This window comes from Chenopodium quinoa, unplaced genomic scaffold (assembly GCF_001683475.1).
Source record: "Chenopodium quinoa cultivar QQ74 unplaced genomic scaffold, ASM168347v1, whole genome shotgun sequence".
Lineage (NCBI taxonomy): Eukaryota > Viridiplantae > Streptophyta > Magnoliopsida > Caryophyllales > Amaranthaceae > Chenopodium > Chenopodium quinoa.
In genome coordinates, this window is record NW_018743920.1 from 626,261 (window position 1) to 651,011 (window position 24,751).

A 24,751-nucleotide genomic window follows, 5' to 3' on the forward strand; every position below is an offset into this window, starting at 1 on the left:
TTACCTCTTGATATAATAATAACAAAAGTCTGCCAATATGAAAGTTTGAACAATCTCAGCTACCAATATTAGCAGTATATAAAAATGTCCTCTGCCTGCTAACACTAGATATGTTCCACCGGTCTCGTATATCTATATATTCAACAGAGTTTATTAATCTTATCTTTAATTGTATACTATTATATTATACGTTAATAATGTATTAATTTCAAGCAATTCAATTCATAGTAGATTGGAAGGGTGAAAATTGTTAACCTTAAAGATCCAATGAGCACATCCCACGAACCTTGAAATACCCAAGGCGAAAACATAATGAGCAGTAAATGGTTCAACTATCTGAAGTATAGCATAAATTCTCAAAGTTTTAGTAGCATAATAAAAAATTTGGTAAGTAGTATAATAAGTAGTACTGTATTGTATATATGTACTTCCTCTAATTTAAGATGAAATGGCAACAAATTAATAGGTTTAAAGTGAAAATAAAACCTTTGCGTTTTGCATAAATCGAAGTTGAGGCAACACTGAAATGGCTTCAATGCACAGACAAAACGACCAGAGAACACGAGCAAAAAGAGGCCAAAGCGATTGAGGATGCACTAATATTGATAGGATGCCACAAGGAATAACCTGTAAAACATCATCGTTTATTAATCAACTCAAATCAACAAACAAGATTTTGGTCAAGAAGTTGTGGATAAGACGCTTAAAAGCAGAGGGGGTAGGTTAAGGAATAAATCGACAACAATTAGTATAGCAAAATCATACTATTGTTGTTGAAATACTTTAATGTCTCACAGTATAAATAGAAAATAATTACAAAATTTAAGTAATAGACAAAGTGAAGATTATATTACCACATAGTAGAGGGGCATGGTGTCGAACTCTTTATTGTAAGTATAAGTCAACTTGAATCGTAACATATAAATCACCCAGATAGTAGCAGCCAGAGTTCAGGAGTCGAGAAATGTATGAATGTCACCTTCAATCATAACACTACATACAAGTCTTGCAGCTAAAAATATAGCTGTTAGTTCTTGAGTTTTTAGTGACAACCCTGTTGTTATTTTAGATGAACTACTACAAGAGGGGGGTGAATGGTAGTAGGTTCCAATCGCGAAACTTATGCGGAAATTAAAAACAAAACGTAAAGGAACTTAAAGCACAAAGCAAGTTTTACGAGGAAACCATCCAGTGCCTAACTGGAAGTAAAACCTCGGCCCTATTGGGACTTATAAACAAATTCCACTATAATAGGCAACTCTCCTAGTACAACCTATTACACAGACCTTTGCTTTGCAAGTTCCGCCACGGACACTTGACTCTATGATAGGACACTTCCTACCAGACCTAAGACACTTCTCAGGACCCTTTTTCTCCCTTTACCCAGGAAACTTCCTAGGTGACCCAAGACACTTCTCAGGTTCCTTTCACTCACTGTGCACTCACAGCTACCACTCGAATTTTACCAGATTTCAAACTCATACACAAGCGTGAATTTAAGAGAATTCACAATCTCACCCCAAAATACAAAACACTCAAAACCCTTTTTCCCATTACAAGATCTCATCGAATATCCCTAAATACATATCTATGAATAAAGAGATAAAACTAATATGTTGAACACTCAAGATCTGTCTGGAACTCACTAGACGTACTGTAACCAAAAACCTGATAGGAACTTTGACCAGGAGGACTGACTTAGCTTCGTGGTGAAGGATAAAACCATTAAGCACGACCACTACACTTCGTCAGCCTCAACTTTGAATGAATGCATATGAGCATATTTATAGTACACTCGAATTATTCATTTCATCTTGAAAAAGATAGATTTTCTGAAAAGATAAGTTTAAAAGATATTTTCTAAAAATCAGTTTTCCGAAAATATATCTTTTTGTTAAGAATAAAAACTGTCAATAATAATAAGATAAACTTAGCATAAAATCAGATTTTATTCAAAACTTATCTTTTTGTTTAAAATACTTTTTAAACAATCTTATCTTTTTCCAAAAGGGATTTATTAGAAGATAAATATCTTTATTCAGTAAAACCAAATCCCTAAAAGATATGCACGTATAAGGTAAATATATATATCATTAAAACCGACTTTTAACGACGTTCATACTTAAGTTCCTATTAGGTTCCTGAACTCTGACAGTCTCTGAGTTCCTGACAAGTCAGTTACTCTAATTTCATTGACTGTTTGGAATTCACCTTGGTTCTATATAGACTTGTTCCAGACCGACTTTTATGTCCAACATACTTACATGAATCCTAGAGCAATATACTTCTATTTCTCTGTCTTCATGTTGCTTCTCTGAAACTCTTGTTCTGGAATCCTGTAGTCTTGATATATTCTGGATCTTAGGGTTTTCCCCAGCATTACACCGAAACCAGGTCGTTACAACCCGTTTTGAAGTTCCTGTTAAGAAACTTCTGGAAGTTCCATTTCTGGAACTCTTCTTCTAAATTTACTTGTATCCTCATGGATCCTCTAAAGTTCCTCTGTTTCAATTCCTACTTCAGCCCTCAACGCTTACTGAACCTGCAAACATCACAACACTAGAAAATCCTTATTAAATGGAAGTTTGCTCAATTCTTAACATCATCATCAAAACCTCATAAGGATCAACAAGTTGTCCCTTTTTGATGATGACGAACTGAGCAAACTTCTGAGAATAACAAAGTAAAACAGAAGGTTAGTTTTTTATTTATAAAAACAATAAAGAAAACTAAACTAAATTAAAAGACTCCTACACATACATAACCTATATATGTATAGGATACTTACCTTATGAAGCTAACATATGTAAACACATGTTTACATAGTTACCTTCATGGTCCCTTAGCCATCATCATGCTTATCAACCATAACACTTATCGTTGTTCTTGTTCCTCTATTGCTTATCCTATATTGCTCAAGTTCCTTACATATATACCTGTCATTACTCAGGTTCCTTGTATCCTGTTCCAAGCATAATTTGCTTTTTCTATGCACAACTTAACATACACGTTAGATAGATAATCATCATTAGTTTATAATCATCAAAACCTAATTGCTCAACAATTTCCCCCTTTTTGATGATGACAAACTATTGATGCTCATCACATATTAAAGGATAATCGTTGTACATTTATTCCCCCTTAGTTTTTCAAGGAAATAACATTTAAACAAGTTAAGAACATACACAAGAACTTAATAGTTAGGAACTTAGCAATACACATCATTTATCAATATATAAATACTTTCAACAATCATGATGTAATAACTTTAGACTTAATTACTGCATACCATAAGCATCATACATATTCTTCCCCCTTTTGTCATTATCAAAAAGGGTATTGTTCCACACGTTTGTTTTTCGTAAATTATATGCACTTAAAGTCATATGTCACACCTACCACCATATAATAAGTAAGTATATACTAGTTAAACACTTGTTGTTCCTAAAAGCCTCAAGGTACTCACTTTTCAAACACGGATACCATTTCCACACTAACTTCCAACTCACAATCCAAAGGCCCAACTTCAAAACCCTTAATTGAACTTGACAAATAAGAAGTTAAAATTCAAGTAAAGATCAGAGCTAAAAAGTTAGAAATGGATTGCATGAATAGACCAATTAAAGCGCAAGCTTAAAGGATATATAAAGAAGCATATGGAACAAAATAAGTAGAGGGAACGTGAAGTGGAATTTGTGCTCTTCGTTTAAACCTTTTGAGATGAGAACCGCCACATTGTACTTTATCTCAAACTCTTGAATCTCCTATTGAACACAACACATATTCATCTTGCCAATTGATAACCAAGTTCCCTTACCTTAACCACCAACTTCTTTGAGGAACATTCTCCATACTGGAACTTAAATAGATTTCAGTTTCATCATAATCAAGTTCCTTCGTCGTTTATTATTGTTCCTTCACTAGCTCACCAAGTATACGAGTACACGACATCAACATAGTCAACATTCTTCATATATAGATACCCAGGAAATTAAATATTTGATCACCCTTTTTCCTTTTCTTTCTCTTTTTTTTTTTTTTATTTTTTAAAGGGTGTCATTATACAAATTTTGCATGCTTTCCTGGAATAACACATTTTAAATCAATGAAGATATTACTCACTCATACACTTGAGTTCCACAACCAGATCTGAACCATTTTGATTTCTTGGTTCCTACCTTATTCCCCCTGAGTCCCTTACCATTCTTCTTCCTTTATCTTCAACTTCCTCCTCAACATATAATCACCATTTTTTATGTTTCATCAAATCATTAAAAATCATAAAAAGATGATCAACAAACTTAGAGCACATGGGAATTAAGAATAAGAAGTAAAAGTGTGTGAACGGAAAGAGGAAATTGAATTGGGTGAATAAGAATCTTCAATTTTCTAAATATAAGACAATTAGAGTATATGCAACACAGACACACAACTTAGAGTTGTAGAATAATGTTGTGATCGAAGATATATGGTGTGGATGCTTGAAAGTTGACTAAAAGATAGGTTAGTTCCCTCTGAAATTTAAACAAGTGAGTTACAAACGGTCTGGGAACTTACCTGTCTTGTTCCACCAAAGTTTCTTCCATTGTTCCTTTGGCAACTTAGGAACTTCGTGTTTGACAGCACCCATAGTTCTATTAAGAGACCTCTAATACTATTAGGCAAGTGAGTATGTCTTTTACAACACAAGAACTAAGTGTGACACATAAACAATAAGCGCACATTCTTTACTTTATGTTTAACATGCATAGGAACCCCAACTTGACATAACTTAAGGGAAAAATACTTTATACTCATGTTATATTTCATCGAGTCTTGTTCCATTAAGCAATAAACAAGAATATGATAAGTCAAGACACAACCATAAGAGAATCAATTCACAAATTCACATATTGCATCCATACCAAAGATATATCAATCCAATTCATCTAATGCCGACATGTGAAAGGAACTTATATCTTATATAGTCTCATATCAATAAAGATGTAACTATTAATACATAGGTTGATATGATGGCTTACCTTGGAGTTCTTGAAGTGGTTATTCTGTTCCTTGATGATTTCGAATCTAATATGAACTTCCACTTCTAACACAAGTTCCATTGTCAGTGGTTAATGCTTAAAAATATATTTTCTTATCATAGATTAGCAAAAATCAATGCACAATGTCTCGTTAGTTGTACCAAAAATATAATTAATGTAAGTAAGTACAACTAATAACTCAATCCATCTTGAAAACAAAAATTGATAATTTTAAAGCTCAATTTTCAAGAAGGAACTTGGATAGCAATCTATCCTAGAGTATGTTCCACATAGACATCTATAACAAAATGTTATACAAAAGACATCCAAGACATCCATGTGGTACAACTCTAATCCCATATAAACAACAAGATAAAATAATGTTCAATTACCTTCAAGTCTAGCTACACGAGCAATAAGTTCCTTAAAAACAATACATACCTTTGTATTGGTTGTTTCCTTTAAGAACCAACCTAGCTTTGTTCCATTCACGTGCCTTACTCAACAAGCTTTTTCCAGAACACCCTTTTTGATCTCCGACCCTTTTTAGGTGTTCTAGAATAGGTTTAGAATGTAGTACACACCTTCTTCCTTTTAAGCTCATCGAGTTCCTGTTGCACATCTAATCTTCAAGCTACATCCTCAAATCCTTCAATGTCGTGAGGCTCGGCCTTGGTTACATATGCATATAAGACACTTTAGTTCCATAGTTTGTTGAGATATTGCTGGTCAGAACAAATATTATCTCAGCTCTGGAACTTCGTTGGAACTTGCTTTCTTATATTGAGTTCATTGAACTTTGCTGCATGAGTTGGAACTTAACATCTAAAAGTTCCTCAACATATGTAGCTATCCCTTGCTGTTATTCTTAGTGACATATTTCTTTACTAGGAACTCAGTTAGTTCTACAGTAACTTGTGAGTTCATCTTTATAACCTGTTTGATGGGAACAAACCTGTTAGTCTCAAAATATGTTCACTTATGGCACATTAAACATGATAGTGTCAACTCTATATGTTTTACTAGTCTAGGCGTTTATGGATAAATCGCCTTGGTACTTCTATCATCAAACATCCCTAAGTAGAACATAGGGTGTCTTGTTCATCAAAGATCTATTGCTTCAGTGTTGATGATGTAGCCAGAGACATTGAAAACTATTCTAAAGAACCTGAAAAGACCATTAGTATATAATTTTGTTCTCTTCTTGTCTTTCATGATTCAAAATTGGAAACTTGTTGACAATCCTGTGTTCCTGCAACAAACACTAAACATGACTGGAACTAGGTTCCATTGTTAGATCTATAATCTCATAAGTGATGAATACTTAGCCACATACCCTGTGATAGAAAAGACTTTCAATAAACAGTTCATCATCTCTTCTATTAAGAAAAGAAACCAAGTATTCATTTGCTTTCATTACTTATAAACAAGACATCTCTTTCAATTAGTCTCTACATATCACATGGTAAACATATCCATATCACTAAGATCCAATGGATTAGTGTTGCTTACCATCTACCTGATGTTGAAAGAGAATGTAACATGTGTTTCATTCTCATGCTTCTCGATCTTAACCTGTTTGGAACTTACATGTACATATACCTATTATCGAGTTCCTACTAGGTTTATCAAGCATGAAAAGATTAACATGTTCACAGTTTGAAGCATAGAGGTATCTCATCTTCAATAAAACCTAGAAATGTCAGGTTGTTGTTAGGAATCACCTTGAGATCCACAAATGATGTGTTCCCTTTTTGACTCCCTTCATATGTGACATTTCCACTCTTTATTGATGATGTCATTTTGAAGCCATAAAACAACTAGAGTTACAAGCAATTGAAAACCAGAATGTGCATTAAAAACTTGACAAGAAAAATATTCACAATGGGATAGGAACTTGACTTACTAACTTCCTGTTATGTAGAAATTTTACCTTTCGTGTTAGTATTATAAGTCAAAGTTCTTCCATTGCAGGTTTATAGCAAGAGATACCTTGATTTGGCTATCATCATCTCTTTTGGATCCTCGCTGTCGAGATAATGCAAGTTCCCTCCTATTATAAACCTTCAACTCTTCCATGTTCCTTTTGACATAAAGTTGGAACATGTCCTTCTGGTCCTTTAGACCGTTGTATCTTGGGTAGAGGAACGTGTTGATTTAATCTCAAATTCTTCAACACCTTGTCAAAGTCCCTCATATTATCATTCAAAAGATATAACCTGAAAGTTCACAACCCAAGAGATTCCTTTGTGCCTTTAAAATGTCAGTAGGTTAGTCAAAAGAGGTAGATAAAACCTAAAGCATAAAAGTGTTAAAACATAAAGTTCCTGTAAGAATACTCCCTTTTAGATGTCGTTCCATCAACAAAATGATGAATCTCCAACACGCAGTCAAAGATAATCATCTTAACTCATTATCCTTCATAAGAGTCTGCTACAGGAATTAATGCTTTGTTCCAAATAAGAACTTAACTGGAACTTGAACAAGAATCTTTACAGGAACGTATACGCTAACTCCTATAGCACCTTGATATAGAAGCTTTGTTATTCCTGTATCCCTAATTCGTTTTATCATTCCAAGTTCACCAAGTTCCAACCAATTTAAGCACTGAGCTCCTAATGGAACAAACTTTTACGCACCAATTTGTCTCAATGGACAAACCTACAAAACAATGATTAATAACTTGCACAAAGCTAGAAGAGAAGTTAGTTTGTCATGATATACATTATAAACATCCAAACAACTTCTCTTTTCATCCATTCACAAATAACCTTCATAAGATTAGGGAATTGAATTTCAATTGGAATTTGTGAAGGATTAATACATACCAAAAGAACATGACCAATATTTACAGAGAGATGTATAGGCAACTTACACACTTATTCATGTTGTCGATTCACCTACTACAAACCTCTTATAAAGGCTTTCTAGTGAGAGGAATTTGCACATAATTGCTTATATACAAACAACCAAAGTTCATCATTATTAATAAGTTGTCTCCACTCACTTAGCCTGCAAAATCAGTCATCTTTTGGCTTTGGTTACCCAATTTATATTGGGTACTTTCATGTTAGTAATAGACATTAATAATCCATAATTAAAACAACTACGGTTAAACCAACTATCTTTACTAACAATAAACATCATGTGTCTACATAATAAATATTCAGAAAAACACATACACATGATAAGGTCATTCTTTGGAAAATATTCAAAATATACGTTCATTACCTTGCCCAAAGAATTAAGTTTCCATACAGGGATAATCCAGGTTCCAAGAGACCAAATATGCATAATTCTACATAATACGTTCCTTGAACTATTTCCAGTAAACCGATTCTTTAAAAATAAATCAATTTGTAAATCTGACAAATACTTTTCACTCTATAAATCAAATTTGAGGTTACACAAAATTGATTTGCAAACTTTCAAAACAAAATCCAAAATTTAACTAGAAATACTACAAGGAACTTGTACACATAATGTCATGCATATAATCAAGACTTCAAAGACGAGACACTTACCTCAAAGATGTTCATCTTTGAATCACATCTGCTTCACAAGCAGACTTTGGTCTTCACGTGGTATTCGGAACGTTCTAGGGTTGAGTTCCATTCACTGCATTCCTTGTAGATATCCATCCTAGCCTGGAACTTGCTCCTCGGGGTTACCCGGTTTATCAAGAGCACCTGCTCTGATACCAATTGTTATTTTAGATGAACTACTACAAGAGGGGGGGTGAATGGTAGTAGGTTCCAATCGCGAAACTTATGCGGAAATTAAAAACAAAACGTAAAGGAACTTAAAGCACAAAGCAAGTTTTACGAGGAAACCATCCAGTGCCTAACTGGAAGTAAAACCTCGGCCCTATTGGGACTTATAAACAAATTCCACTATAATAGGCAACTCTCCTAGTACAACCTATTACACAGACCTTTGCTTTGCAAGTTCCGCCACGGACACTTGACTCTATGATAGGACACTTCCTACCAGACCTAAGACACTTCTCAGGACCCTTTTTCTCCCTTTACCCAGGAAACTTCCTAGGTGACCCAAGACACTTCTCAGGTTCCTTTCACTCACTGTGCACTCACAGCTACCACTCGAATTTTACCAGATTTCAAACTCATACACAAGCGTGAATTTAAGAGAATTCACAATCTCACCCCAAAATACAAAACACTCAAAACCCTTTTTCCCATTACAAGATCTCATCGAATATCCCTAAATACATATCTATGAATAAAGAGATAAAACTAATATGTTGAACACTCAAGATCTGTCTGGAACTCACTAGACGTACTGTAACCAAAAACCTGATAGGAACTTTGACCAGGAGGACTGACTTAGCTTCGTGGTGAAGGATAAAACCATTAAGCACGACCACTACACTTCGTCAGCCTCAACTTTGAATGAATGCATATGAGCATATTTATAGTACACTCGAATTATTCATTTCATCTTGAAAAAGATAGATTTTCTGAAAAGATAAGTTTAAAAGATATTTTCTAAAAATCAGTTTTCCGAAAATATATCTTTTTGTTAAGAATAAAAACTGTCAATAATAATAAGATAAACTTAGCATAAAATCAGATTTTATTCAAAACTTATCTTTTTGTTTAAAATACTTTTTAAACAATCTTATCTTTTTCCAAAAGGGATTTATTAGAAGATAAATATCTTTATTCAGTAAAACCAAATCCCTAAAAGATATGCACGTATAAGGTAAATATATATATCATTAAAACCGACTTTTAACGACGTTCATACTTAAGTTCCTATTAGGTTCCTGAACTCTGACAGTCTCTGAGTTCCTGACAAGTCAGTTACTCTAATTTCATTGACTGTTTGGAATTCACCTTGGTTCTATATAGACTTGTTCCAGACCGACTTTTATGTCCAACATACTTACATGAATCCTAGAGCAATATACTTCTATTTCTCTGTCTTCATGTTGCTTCTCTGAAACTCTTGTTCTGGAATCCTGTAGTCTTGATATATTCTGGATCTTAGGGTTTTCCCCAGCATTACACCGAAACCAGGTCGTTACAACCCGTTTTGAAGTTCCTGTTAAGAAACTTCTGGAAGTTCCATTTCTGGAACTCTTCTTCTAAATTTACTTGTATCCTCATGGATCCTCTAAAGTTCCTCTGTTTCAATTCCTACTTCAGCCCTCAACGCTTACTGAACCTGCAAACATCACAACACTAGAAAATCCTTATTAAATGGAAGTTTGCTCAATTCTTAACATCATCATCAAAACCTCATAAGGATCAACAAGTTGTCCCTTTTTGATGATGACGAACTGAGCAAACTTCTGAGAATAACAAAGTAAAACAGAAGGTTAGTTTTTTATTTATAAAAACAATAAAGAAAACTAAACTAAATTAAAAGACTCCTACACATACATAACCTATATATGTATAGGATACTTACCTTATGAAGCTAACATATGTAAACACATGTTTACATAGTTACCTTCATGGTCCCTTAGCCATCATCATGCTTATCAACCATAACACTTATCGTTGTTCTTGTTCCTCTATTGCTTATCCTATATTGCTCAAGTTCCTTACATATATACCTGTCATTACTCAGGTTCCTTGTATCCTGTTCCAAGCATAATTTGCTTTTTCTATGCACAACTTAACATACACGTTAGATAGATAATCATCATTAGTTTATAATCATCAAAACCTAATTGCTCAACACCTGTTATGATACAAAGGAAGCAGCACCATTTATTTGATTATGTCAATAAGATATAAAGTTTGGATTATACTTATGTTGTTTATGCTACATTTGTCGTATTGATTTAGTTGTCATATTACTCATATTATTCTTAATTTAAATTGAGATCAAATTATACGTAGTATGAGTTATTGAGCTAACTCTATAAGTGGTATGAATATTGTTATACTTATTTACAAGATAGGTTGGTTTATATTTGAACCAATGTGTACTAGCTCTATTAGAAAGTAGTATTTTTTGTGGTTAGAGAGTAAAAGAGCCAATAGGTTGGTCCTTTATTGCATTGTCTCTTTGTCATCCTTGAAAAGAATTATTGTTTGAGAAAATTTGAGCTAGGATCAACACTACACAACCAAAACTCTAAGTAATCTACTTACGAATCTTTTTATTCAGTTGCCATATACTTGCCAATTAGAAAATTCTTTGATTCTTCGTATTATACCTAATTTGTCCTCCTTAGCAAAACGTATGGTATAATTCTAAGTCAAGATACGATTATAAATTCAATAAAAAGGCAACTAGATGACATCAACTAGATTTCAACGTAAATACATACACTTGATTGAAAAGGCAAAAACTCTTAAAAATAACCGACGAGGTAATTTCAGCTGCGTATACATGCATGTAATAATGACTATATTTTAGCTTAGAGCCAAAGTGTAATAATCTAGGTGTTTGGGGGTTTTTTATGTGTCCTTCGGGAGTGTTATAATTTCCTAGCAGACTTCCTTTTTACGCCTGTACCTGCACAAGTAACGGAGACTCCGGATGGGGGGATGGGAGTTCCGCCTCCGAAGAGTAAATTAGTATCTTTTCGAAGTGGAATAAGAACAATAAATGCTTCTCGATTCGAGAGCGTTTTTAATTGGTTCGGTTTTTGTTTGTTTTTGTGTGGTTGGAATTAAATTGCGATCCCCATAAATGAGGTCTACCCTTACTATTTATAGTAAGGGAGAACTGTACCTCAATTAGGGTACAAGGGACACGTGTCGCAAAGGGATTGGGCCTTTGCTGACCGTTGAAAGATTGACACGTGGCAAGCCTTTATTGGGCCACGTGTCTAAGGGTATTTTTACCCTAAACATCTGCCCCTCACAGGTGTGATGTGGCAAATCCATGTGTCACCTGTGACAGACGTAGGGCGCATGGGGTAAGTGACGGTTCGTCTGCTTCCCCCCTCTTTGAATTTCAAATTTTCGCGCAGAAGGTGACTATTTGCCTTCTGCCTCTTTCTATAAATAGGGCAGCTACTTCTCTCCTCCACACTTTTCATTTCTTCAAATTTTTCAAAAATTTCCTGAGAAAAGCTCTGATACCGGCTGCTACTTTCAAGACTTTCGAGCATCCGGTTTTCGCAAAAACTTTGACATCTGCCTACCGGCTGAGTGCGGATTTAGTAAGGTACCGTCTGCTTCCTTTCTCTTTTTGCCCCTAGATTAAAGGACCTCACTCGGCATTTTGCCGCCTGGGTATATTCTTCAAAAAAAAATTTGAATTACCCCTACCTCAGCCGGGATTTCCCGTCTGAGGTATCTGAAACATTTTTCTAGAATTTTAAAATACCCTCATCCGGCATTTTGCCGCATGGGGCTGGCTCGAGCAGTCCTTGCTTTCTAAGCACAAGTCCAAAAATCTCCCTCATCCGGCGTTTTGCCTTCTGGGGTCTGTTTGAGAACAAATTTGAATTTTTTTTTTTTATTTTTATTTGGGTCCAATATACTCCCATCCGGCATTGTGCCGCATAGGGCCCCTTTGAGCCAACTTGTTTTTACTCAAACAATAAGCAAATAACCCTCATCCGGTATTTTGCCGCATGGGGGTTGTTTGAGCAGCTTTTGCTCTTTCTCAAACTAGTTATAAGTAACCCCATCCGGCCTTTAGCCGTATGGGGGTTGTTTGATCAGCCTTTGCTCTCAAACAATGTTCAAATAGCCCCCATCCGGCGTCTAACCGTATGGGGGTTGTTTGAGCAGCTTTTGCTCAAACAATATGCAAATAGCCCCCATCCGGTGTCTAACCGTATGGGGGTTGTTTGAGCAGTCTAGCTTTTTCTCAAACATCATTCAAATAGCCCTCATCCGGCATCTAACCGTATGGGGGTTGTTTGAGCAGCCTTGGCTTTTTCTCAAACATCTTTCAAATAGCCCCCATCCGGCATCTAACCGTATGGGGGTTGTTTGAGCAGCCTTGGCTTACCCAAACTTCATTTCAAATAGCCCCCATCCGGCATCTAACCGTATGGAGGTTGTTTGAGCAGCCTTGGCTTTTTCTCAAACATCTTTCAAATAGCCCCCATCCGGCATCTAACCGTATGGGGGTTGTTTGAGCGGCCTTGGCTTACCCAAACTTCATTTCAAATAGCCCCCATCCGGCATCTAACCGTATGGGGGTTGTTTGAGCAGCCTTGGCTTTTTCTCAAACATCTTTCAAATAGCCCCCATCCGGCATCTAACCGTATGGGGGTTGTTTGAGCAGCCTTGGCTTACCCAAACTTCATTTCAAATTGCCCCCATCCGGCATCTAACCGTATGGGGGTCGTTTGAGCAGCCTTGGCTTTTTCTCAAACATACAAATAGCCCCCATATGGAATTTAACCGTATGGGGGTCGTTTGAGCAGCCTTAGCTTCTCAAACGTTAGTCAAATTTCCCCCATCCGGTATATAACCGTATGGGGGTCGTTTGAGCAGCCTTGGCTTTTTCTCAAACATCATTCAAATAGCCCCCATCCGGCATCTAACCGTATGGGGGTTGTTTGAGCAGCCTTAGCTTTTTCTCAAACGTCATTCAAATTGCCCCCATCCGGTATTTAACCGTATGGGGGTTTCTTGAGCAATTTCCGCTCCATCTCTGCTAACCCTCATCCGGGACTCCACCGCTTGGGGGGCTTTTGAATGAGCTTCCATTAAATACGTCTGATATATTTTTCTTTATTTCAGCTTTAAACACATTCGGAGACTTCCGCCTGTGAAGGTTTCAAGCCACCATCTCAGCAAATCTCAACCTTCAAAGGTACCGCCTGTACCCTTTTCAATTCTTTTAGTTAATTTTCCGGTTGCATAGATAGGATATGGACCCTTCCAATATACACTCGGCACAGCCTACGACTGTGGTCAGCCGGTCACCAGGGACGGCTGAGTCTAGGACTGGGACTGCCGTCTGAGGGTATTTGGGCGAACCTTCACCTACCTCGAATCCGACCGTCTCTGTTCATGTGCAGGACAGAATGACTCATATAAGATGGACGGCAGTTGACCCGGATTACAAGTCCGATGACGCAGCCGAAGATCTGGCTGGCCCCGCAAACGATGACCAGACGGCAGGATCGTCTGGTGAAATTCATTTGGAAGAAACCCTAGAAACTCGTCAAGATTCCCCGGGTGGTCTGAGCACACCGGGTGACAGCATATTGGAAGACTCTGATTCTAACGCCGAAGGATCCGGCAACGAATCTGCTGGAGAAGAGTCTGGGTCTGGGTCTGAATCTGAAGCTCCCGTACTGGAGGCCGAGCCTATTGGTGAGGAGGCTTACAAATGGCCGGCTAAGGGGGATCCGACTGACATGACCATGTCTGCGAGAGACGTGGTCACCCTAACTGCAACCCTTCCTGCCTTTCTTTTTAAAAGGAAACCAGTTGGGAAGGACTGGGAAATAAGAGTCCCGCCTGTTGATGCAGCCGTCGTTTGGACAGACGACTTAGATCATGCCGATGATTTTTTCGGCTGTTATGAGGCGCCATTCAAAGCAAGCCTCCGGTTCCCCCTTCACCCTTGTATCAAGGACATATTAATGGGGTATGACTTGGGCGTATGGCAATTGACTCCTAATTCTTGGGTCAATATTTTGGGGTACATTGCCGCGTGTGAGTTGCAGGAGGTAAACCCCAGCTAGGAGGCCTTTGCACACATGCATTACCTCAGCCGGGCTCCGGGTGGGTGGAATGCCTGGTACACCCTGACCACAAACCAAGAATATATGATGACTTTGGAGAAGCCATCAAAGTGGACCAACTGGAAGAGCAAATTTTATGTCGTCTCTTCCCCTTCCACTTCCCTAAATCGCCGGCTGCGGCGATACAATAAGCACCCGGCATTGCTGGGCAAAAAATGCGCGCTCCCGAAAGTGCCGTCTGAGGCCTGGGACCAAATAATAGAGAAGGGTCTCTTCCTCAAAACGACCCATCTGATGGAGGACGGTAGTGAAATCATCGTCCCAAAGTTCTGGGTACCTCTCCCGGAATGGTTTAGGGATGAGCCCTTTTTTGTCTCTTTGCAATCTAAGTTCAATGTTCAAAAAGAGTAGGTTCACTAACCCATCCGGTATTCTGACGCCTGCCTATGCGTACACGTGTTCTAACTCGAATTTCCCTTCTTGCAGGCAAAGCTAAAAGAATGGTGCCTCCTGAAAAGACACCGGCCTTCTTGGCTATTGAGCTGAGAAAGAAACAAGTTGAAGGGAAGAAGGCGGCACTGGCCGCCAAGAATGCTGGGGTAAAACTTCTTCCATTTCTTACCGGATGACATATGATGAGCTACCTTTGTTTCTAACTGATTGCTTTGTCTTGCCTAATTTCAGGGCGGAACCCAAGGCATGCCAAAATCACTATCAAGCATGCACAAAAGACCGGCTGGTGACATACCCCAGCCGGCTACAAAAGCTCCAAGGCTGGCGGGTCCACCTCCGGCAGCTAGTCCTTTAAAGAGGACGCCTGCACTTGCCAGGCCAACCACTGGTGGGAAGAGCCTGCAGCTAACGCCGAGTGCTTCGGCGGGCCAGACCCGGATGGGATCTGGCTCAGATGCGGCTGGGGGGGATGACACCCCACAGCCTGAACAAGGTAAAACCTCTGCCTTTGACCCCCCCTGGCCGCTTGGGCATATGAGAGTCAAAACTCAAGCAAGCCAGTTTGGGGGCTCCTCTGGCAGCCGCATGAATATAGGCGGCGCATATGCCCAGTATCTGACAGATATCCCTTCCTTTGCAGATGACTCTACCAGCCAGCCGGACTACAACCAATACGCCAAGAGAATGGTCAAGACTCTGACCCGTTCTGAAAAGGAGGCGGTGCCGGCTGTACACCAGGTTAACCTGGATCGCATCAACTCTCTTCTTGCTGAGGTAATAACCCGAATGCCCTATGCTTGTCTCACTGATTATTTTTGCCGGATGAGTAGTAATTATTATTATTTCTAACTCTTTTTCCGTCTGCTATCATAGGTGATGCTCAGGGTGGACGGGCGGAGTCCCCTTGCGTAAAAAGCAAGAGGAGGTAAGAGACGCTCAGAAGCGTGCCCTTGACCTAATTGACGTTAGTCAATTTCACACTATTAAATATGATTTGGCAACTAAAGAGAGGGAGTTGCAACAGGAGGAATTACTGAAAGAGGCTATGCTGGCTAGGGATGAGGCCAAAAAGAGAGTCGATGAACTTGAACTTAAGGTCAAGAACCTCCAGGCTGATCTTAGAGCTCTGGAAGGAGCTGACAAGGGAAATACCAACCTCCGCCAGAAGAACAGCCAGCTGACGGTCCAACTCACTAATATTCAGGCGGCCCACAAAAAGGAGTTGAACGAGGAACTCAGCCGCCTGATTGCAGAGAATGAAGCCGACTGCGAGGAGCGCATGAAGCTGGCTTGGGGCCTCATCCATCCGGACTCTGACTTTGACTATTTCAACCTCCGTTACTTAGCTTGTATGCTTCTGAAGTTTATGAAGCTCGAGTACTCGGCAATCCTGCCCCTCCTCCTTTCGACGAGTGGGCTGAAAAGGGGTTAGGGTCAGTGTCGGATGGGGTGCCAATGGGAAACCAGCCGGAACAGCTGCAGGAACAGACGACTGAGACTCAGGTTGGGCAAGCTCAAGAGTTGGAGCAGCCTCAGCAGCAAGAGCAACAGCAACATCAGCAACCATAAACTTCTCCTTTTTTTTTACCGGCCTGCGTGCCGTGTATTTTTGATGTATCTTTCCCGGACAGGGGTCCGGCTAACATTTCCATTAGATTAATATTAATCTATTTAACCGACACAGTCGGTTTTGCTATCTCTATTATTAGCATTTTTTTTTATTTTTATGCATTTTTACAAGTGTTTACTACGCATTCGGTTAACATAATCAGCCGTTCTATATATGCCGGATGAAGTAACTATACCACAATATGCCCCTGAAATGGCTAACTGTTTACCCCAACAGTCGACAGGCAGCTGTTTCATGGCAGCCGGATGGGTGGTCAGTGAATAATCTAACCTTGCCCCGTCTGGTACAATAAAATGCCCCTGAAATGGCCAACTGTTTACTCCAACGGTAAACAGTTAGCCGTTTCATGGCAGCCGGATGGGTGATCAGTGAATGATCTAACCGTGCCCCGGCTGGTACAATTAAATATAGGATGGGATGTAAAACCGTTTGGGTGGTTTTTTAATTAAAACCCGGTTACAGTGACCCATTAGGAATTTCATTTTGCCGGATGGACCTCTTTTGGGTCCTTGCCGGGTGAATCCTAGATGCAAAGGATCATTTCTAACGGCTGCAAGATTGTTTTAAGACAAATGCCGTTTGAGTTATTGGATCGCTAGAACAATGTTCCACCCAGAAGGGAGATGTTCTCTTCAGTGATTCACCCGGATGGGTGTCACCGGATCACTGCTCTTTTTGGAGCAGTGGTTTTAATAAGTGTTCTTCCTTCTGTGTTCTTGCACTAGACAGGTGCAAATACAATTGTATGAATGGAAATTATATGCTTTCACATTTCAATACTATTCACAAAAAATTACAAAATCCTTAGAAGTAGTACTTTTTCAAGTTATCTACATTCCAGGTACGAGGCAGCCGCATTCCGTCTGGGGTTTCCAGGCGGTATGTGCCATTTCTAACTTCTTCAAATATCCGGTAGGGTCCTTCCCAGTTTGGGGTCAGTTTTCCTTGTTCATTCGCCCTACCGGTTGCCTCAAGCTTTCGTAAAACAAAATCTCCAACTTTGAGGGGGCGTTTACGCACCCTTTTGTTGTAGGCCCTCGTCATCTGCAGACGGTAGATCTCATGACGCAAGGTGGCATTGCCGCTTCTTTCAGGAAGAGTATCCAAAGCCAGGCGCATGGCTTCCCAATTTGCCTCTTCATCATATAACATGATTCGAAGTGTTGGCTCATACAATTCAATGGGAGGCACCGCCTCTGTGCCATACGCCATAAGAAATGGAGTTTCACCGGTTGACCCCTTCTCAGGAGTTTTGATAGACCAAAGAACATGAGTCAATTCCTCTGCCCAAAGACCGCCTGCCTTTTCAATCTTTTTCTTTATGCCGCCTGAGATGAGCTTGTTAAAAGCTTCAACCTGACCGTTTGCTTGAGGACGGACAACGGATGCAAAATAATGGGAAATCCCTTGATCTTGCAGCCAAGTCTTTAGGACAGACGTTTCAAACTGGGGGCCATTGTCAAAGACCATTGACATTGGTACACCGAACCGGGTGATGACATTCTTCCAGATGAAGGAAATGACATCCTTAGTTTTGATGCCCTTTACTGCCTCGGCCTCAACCCACTTGGTGAAGTAATCAACAGCCACCAAGATGTATCTTTTGCCGCCTGGGGCAGGAGTATATGGCCCCAAAATGTCCATGCCCCATTTGGCAAAGGGAATGGGGCTGTGAATAGCTGTTAAATCCGTGGTCGGCTGTCTGATCAGCCGGCCAAACTTCTGGCACTTGTCACATCTCTTTACTAGATCTAATGCATCTGCCTCGAGGGTAGGCCAAAAGTATCCTTGCCGCCTGGTCCTCTTGGCAAGTGTCTTTCCGCCAATATGTGATCCACAGAATCCGGCATGGAGATCTTCCAGTATTTCTCTTCCTCTTTCCGGGGTAACACATTTGAATAGCGGCTGTAGGTAACCCTTCCGGAAGAGTTCACCCTTGTGCATTACGAAGCTTAATGCTCGTCTTTTAAGAGAAGCTGCCTCTGATGAGGCACCCGGTATTCCCGGATGGGGTCCATCCAAGTAGAGCTTCGATCTAGAACTCCAATGGGGTTATGTTCTATGCTCTTCTTTTCCATGACTTCCCAGAAGACTGACCTAGGCGTATCACATGTGGCGGATGATGCAAGTTTTGACAATGCATCCGCCTGATTATTCTCGGACCTTGGCACTTGACTTAGATTAAACTCATCAAATGCCCCAGCCTCTTCCTTAACTGTCAGAAGATACTTAATCATTACCGGATGGGTGGCTTCGTAATCACCATGGTATTGGCTAACGATTAATTGAGAATCAGAGAAGGCGTCAGCCTTTCTTGCCCCGGCTGCCTTACACATCCGGATACCGGCTAACAGGGCCTCGTATTCTGCTTCATTATTTGAAGCTTGGAATTTGAACCGGAGAGCATACTCGAATTTATCCCCTTCCAGAGAATGACAAATTACGCCTGCCCCACATCCTGCCATTGTAGAACTACCATCTACGAATACCTTCCAGACTTGATCGGTATTGTCCGGCTGTAATGGTCTTGTCATTTCAACAATGAAATCAGCAAATGTCTGACCCTTTATTGCCCGCCTGGGTTCAAAGGAGATTTCGAGACTTTGAATTTCAACGGCCCATTTAATCATCCTGCCGGAGGACTCCATGGTGGTCATTGGTCTTTTGAGGGGCTGGTCGGTGTAGACGGTTATCGAATGGGGCAAGAAGTAGGGTTTCAACCGCTTGACTGATTTGTACAAGGCCAAACCGAATTTTTCAATTGTGGGGTACCGGAGCTCAGCATTCCTAAGTACGTGACTTATGAAATACACCGGGAGCTGATTGTCGTCTCTATCAGCAAGGAGAACGGCACTCAGAGAATGATCTGAGACGACCAAGTACAGGTAGAGAGCCTCTTGTGGTAGGGGACTCACCAGCCTTGGTAAGGAATGCAAGTGCTGTTTTAGGCGTTGAAACGCCGCCTCAGCCTCTTCACCCCATTCAAACCTCGACCTTTTCTTGATTGCTTGGAAGAAATAAAGGCACTTGTCACCTGACCGGCTGAGGAATCTCCCCAATGCTGCCAGACAACCTGTAAGCTTTTGAGCCTCTCGAACCGTACGGGGTGACCTCATGTCTATTACCGCCTGTACCTTTTCCGGATTGGCTTCTATGCCCCTTTGATCAATCAAGAATCCGAGAAACTTTCCAGACTCAACCCCAAAGACGCACTTTTTTGGATTAAGCATGACTTTATGCCGCCTGAGGGTGGTGAAGGTTTCTCGGAGGTCAGCTAGATGATCCGCCTGGAGTTTGGATTTGACAATCATATCATCAATGTACGCCTCCACGTTCCTTCCAATTTGGTGAAAAAATACAGAGTTGATCATACGTTGGAAGGTGGCAGGCGCATTTTTCAATCCAAACGGCATCACTGTGTAACAATACAACCCCTGATCAGTGACGAATGTTGTTTTCTCCTGATCCTTCTTCCATAGGGGTATCTGATGGAAGCCCGAGTAGGCATCCATGAAACTCATCAAAGCATGGCCGGCTGTGGAATCGACCAGGTGGTCGATCTTTGGAAGTGGATAACTATCCTTTGGACATGCCTTGTTCAGATCTGTGTAATCTACACACATCCACCAGGTACCATTCGGCTTTTTTACAAGTACTACGTTTGCTACCCACTCGGGATAGTTGCATTGCCGAATATACCCAGCATCTAAGAGTTTCTTGACCTCGGCTGCTGCCGCCTGAGATCTTTCCTCGCCATGATTCCTCTTCTTTTGCCTTACCTGCTTCTTTTTAGGATCCAGAGCGAGTTTATGGACAGCAAGGTCTGGGCTTATACCCGGCATTTCTTCCACTTCAAAGGAAAACACATCTTTGAATTCTTTGAGAAGAGATGGCAAGTCTGCCCCTAATGTCTTCAAAGCAGTCGTCCCAATTTTGACGGTCTTGTCTGGCCGACTGTCATCTAATATGATGTCTATGCTCTCACCAGCCGGCTGGGGCCGGAGGTCGTCTGACCTCTCCCCTGATAGTGATTGCTATTGCTTTGTTTTGACGGATTCTAGTGGATCCGCCTTTCTCTTTTTGCCGGCTGGGGCAGGTATTTCAGATGTTTCTTGACCAGAATCATCAGGTATTTCAACATTGTCTTGACCGTCTGCGGTCAGAGTTGGCTTGATGTCCGAGAGGTAACACTCCCTTGCCATCTTTTGGTCCCCGCTCAAGGAACCGACTGTGCCGTCATCCCTCTCAAATTTTATCAGCATTAGAGAAGGGATAATGACGGCCTTGGAGATGTTTAAGGTAGGTCGGCCAATGATCAAGTTGTAGGCCGTCAGTTCCTCAACGACAAGGAACTTGACGACCATGTGCCGGCCCAGACCCTTCTCTCCAAACCGGATGGGTAGATCAATAATTCCCACCGGATGTACAACTCCTCCCCCAAAACCTACTAGGGGGTAGGTAACCTGATTCATGTTGCTTGGTTTGTACTTCAGCTTTTCCAAACACCGATAGCTTATAATGTCGGACGAGCTTCCCGTGTCAATCAGTATACGGCCAACTCACTGATTGGCAATTTTACACTCGACGACTATGGGGTCATCATGGGGCCGCCTGACATTTCCCCTGTCTTTCTCGAGATATGGACCTCCGGAAAGGAGCTCTTTGACGTCTGACCATCATCCACTGATTTGATCAATCTTCTAATATTGTCTTTAGTACCCCGGATGGTAGGACCACCGCCTGTAAGACCTCCGGCTATTGTGAAGATAGTATCTTCATCTGTGTCTGAGTGGTTTGCCGCCTGCTTCGGTTGTGGCCCTTTATTTTGTTTGGAAGTACTCTTTGACTTGGGAAAATATGATTTTAGAGCCCCTTCGTCAGCTAAGCGGTCAAGAAGCCGCCTGAGGCTAAAACAACCCTCAGTGTCGTGACCAATCTCTTCGTGGAAATCGCAATACTTGCTTTTGTCCCGACTGCTGACAGGGCTCTTCATTGCAGCCGGTTTTTCCAGGTTCAATCGGTCTTTTACCTCCTTGAGAATGGAGGCGCAATCCTTGGAGAATTCGTACTTGGGGACGTACGGATCTGATCTCTTTCTCTTTTGGGAGGGGTGTCCGGATGAGTCTGTCGCCCAGACCTCCTTTCTTTTCTTTTCTTCCTTTTTAGCCGGCTGGGTAGGCCGGCTCTCCCGCTTGTCAGAACGCTTGTACTCCGACGATGTCTTGATGGCGCAGAGCTCCAATGTCTGGATGTACGCTTCCGCTTTCATCAATGCCTCATGGAGGGTGGAGACCCTCTTCCTGACTAAGTCGAATTTAAATGCCGACCCGTCTTTCAGTCCTTTGAAGAAGTCTGTGTAGGCGACCTCATCAGAAAGGCCATGGATTTGGATCCTCATCAGGTTAAACCGCCTGACATAGGACCTAAGTCCCTCCTTTTCTCCCTGCTGTATTGCCCCTTGGTCGAGGCTTGTCTTTTTGGCAGGGATATTCATCGAGAAGTTGGACGTAAACCAGTACGCCAACGTCCTGAAGTTATTGATGCACCCGGAAGGTAAGTTACCAAACCATCGTTGAGCAATCCCTTTCAACGTGGTCGGGAAGCATCTACACCATGAGGCATCGTCCAAACCCTGCAAATACATCAGGTTTGTATATGCCATCAAGTGATCTTCCGGGTTGGAGGTACCATCATAGGCACCTACCAATATGTATTTAATTTTTGATGGCTGGGCCATCTCAGTAATTTCCCTGGAGAACGCCGTTGGCTGTTCCCCAAGTCTTTGCAGACGGAGCTGCCAGTCCATGGGCTGGACGGATGGTGGCTGACCTCCAAAGAGAGTCGTCTGCTGATAAGGTGTTCCAAAAGGCATGTATAGATGTGTCGGCTGAATGACATGGGGACCGGATCGCGCGGAAAACTCTTTGTGCGTCCGACTCCCTTTGCCGGTTTGTGAATGCCTCCCTGAAGTTGTATGAAAGCTGTCATGGAACGTGGACGTTGATGCCGAGTCAGAGAAGTGAGTTCTTTTGTCTTCCAGGAGTACTCGGGCATCGGAGTAGAGTTTTTTTGTTCCATCCGGCTGTATATGTCGGACAGGTTTTTTGATCCCTTCCGCGGGAACCCGAAGTCTTGAAAGGTCAAAGGGCCTGATTGGCACCGTTGGTTTTGGGTGAGGGGTAGAAGCTCTTCCCTTTACCGACTTGATTGTCTTTCTTCCATGATACCTTTCTTCCGCTTGGCCCTTACGAGGACCAGCTGACTTATCAAGGAAACCCTTGATTTCCCCCTTGAAATTCTTCATCATATTCAAGAGTTCGTATCTGGAGACTGGGGAGTCTCCAGCGGTAGAGGTTAACCCAAGCGGCCCCCTAGTTGGTTTGCTAGGAGCCGCCTGGTTCTCTTCCTGTTCCCTCTTGTCTTTGGAACGGGTGTTCTTGGTCCTTAAAGAGCCATCCGCAGCAGTGTAGGCTTCCAACTCATAGTTATCGGCTGTATCTTGGTCCGAATGGACCTCAACCTCCCCAGTAGGCAGATTGCCTTTACCAGGTAGTATAGGCTCAGATGTCATCTAGAAAGTACTCTCCCCACAGACTGCGCCAGATGTTTGGGGGTTTTTTATGTGTCCTTCGGGAGAGTTACAATTTCCTAGCAGACTTCCTTCTTACGCCTGTACCTGCACAAGTAACGGAGACTCCGGATGGGGGGATGGGAGTTCCGCCTCCGAAGAGTAAATTAGTATCTTTTCGAAGTGGAATAAGAACAATAAATGCTTCTCGATTCAGAGCGTTTTTAATTGGTTCGGTTTTTGTTTGTTTTTGTGTGGTTGGAATTAAATTGCGATCCCCATAAATGAGGTCTACCCTTACTATTTATAGTAAGGGAGAACTGTACCTCAATTAGGGTACAAGGGACACGTGTCGCAAAGGGATTGGGCCTTTGCTGACCGTTGAAAGATTGACACGTGGCAAGCCTTTATTGGGCCACGTGTCTAAGGGTATTTTTACCCTAAACACTAGGTATGCACTAACCTAGGAAAAAAAAAAGTCAATTTTAAATGGTTGGAGAGACGAGTCTACGATAGGTTCGTTGGTCCCAAAATGCACTTTCTTTCATCATCCATGAAAAGAATGGAGTTCAAACAAATCTAAAATTGAGACATAAATACATACATTACAAAACTCAAAATATATAATATGTTTATAGATCTCTCTATTCAATTACCAATTAGAAAAATGATTAATCCACAATTTACCAAATTTTTCCTCTTTAATTAACAAAGATTTATAAATCCCAAGTTAGCATATAAATTACATATTTTCCTGTTGAAACAATTATACGAAGTATGACTTAAAGCTAGTCTTAAAATACATTATAAAACAAATACGAGTGTATAATTTGAATACTTTTCTATACGAAGTATATACGTATAGGTACACCTAAATGAAAATTTTCAGAAAGTAATCCATACATCATACGAAGCATGATTCAAGTAATCTTACACCTCAACAGTCTTAATAAAAGATATCAACTTATTTTATATACAAGCATGTAACAAAAAATAAACATAAAAAGCATATAATAGATAAATAGGTTCTAAGTGTTGAACCATACCAGAACAAGATTGATGAATAGAGAGCTTGTAAATCAAGATCAAAATCCCAAGAGCATGAACCGTTTCAGATGCGACAAAAAGATTATCATGATTTCTTACACTTAATTTTAATGCCACCAAACTAAACAAGGTTATTATGGCTCCCAAAATAAATTTAACTATTAAAGATCGTCTTTGAAACCATTGGTTTAACACTTTTACTGGTGACGTAACCCTTCGTTTGCCCATTAAATGAAATTCTGTCAAAATGAAAAAAATATGGGAAGGGTGAATTGAAACTTTTAGATTATAATTAATTTGATTTGAAGAGTTTGGGTGTTCTCTATTTATATTACAAAAAGTATTGAAAGGGGGGCTTGAATGATTTGGAAATAAAGATGATATGAATCATA

At 40.6% G+C, this 24,751-nt stretch overlaps 1 pseudogene; it reads right to left on the reverse strand.

Moving 5' to 3' along the window:
- LOC110687781 lies at positions 1–24,587 on the reverse strand (annotated as a pseudogene).
- Between the last annotated feature and the right edge of the window lie 164 nt (positions 24,588–24,751).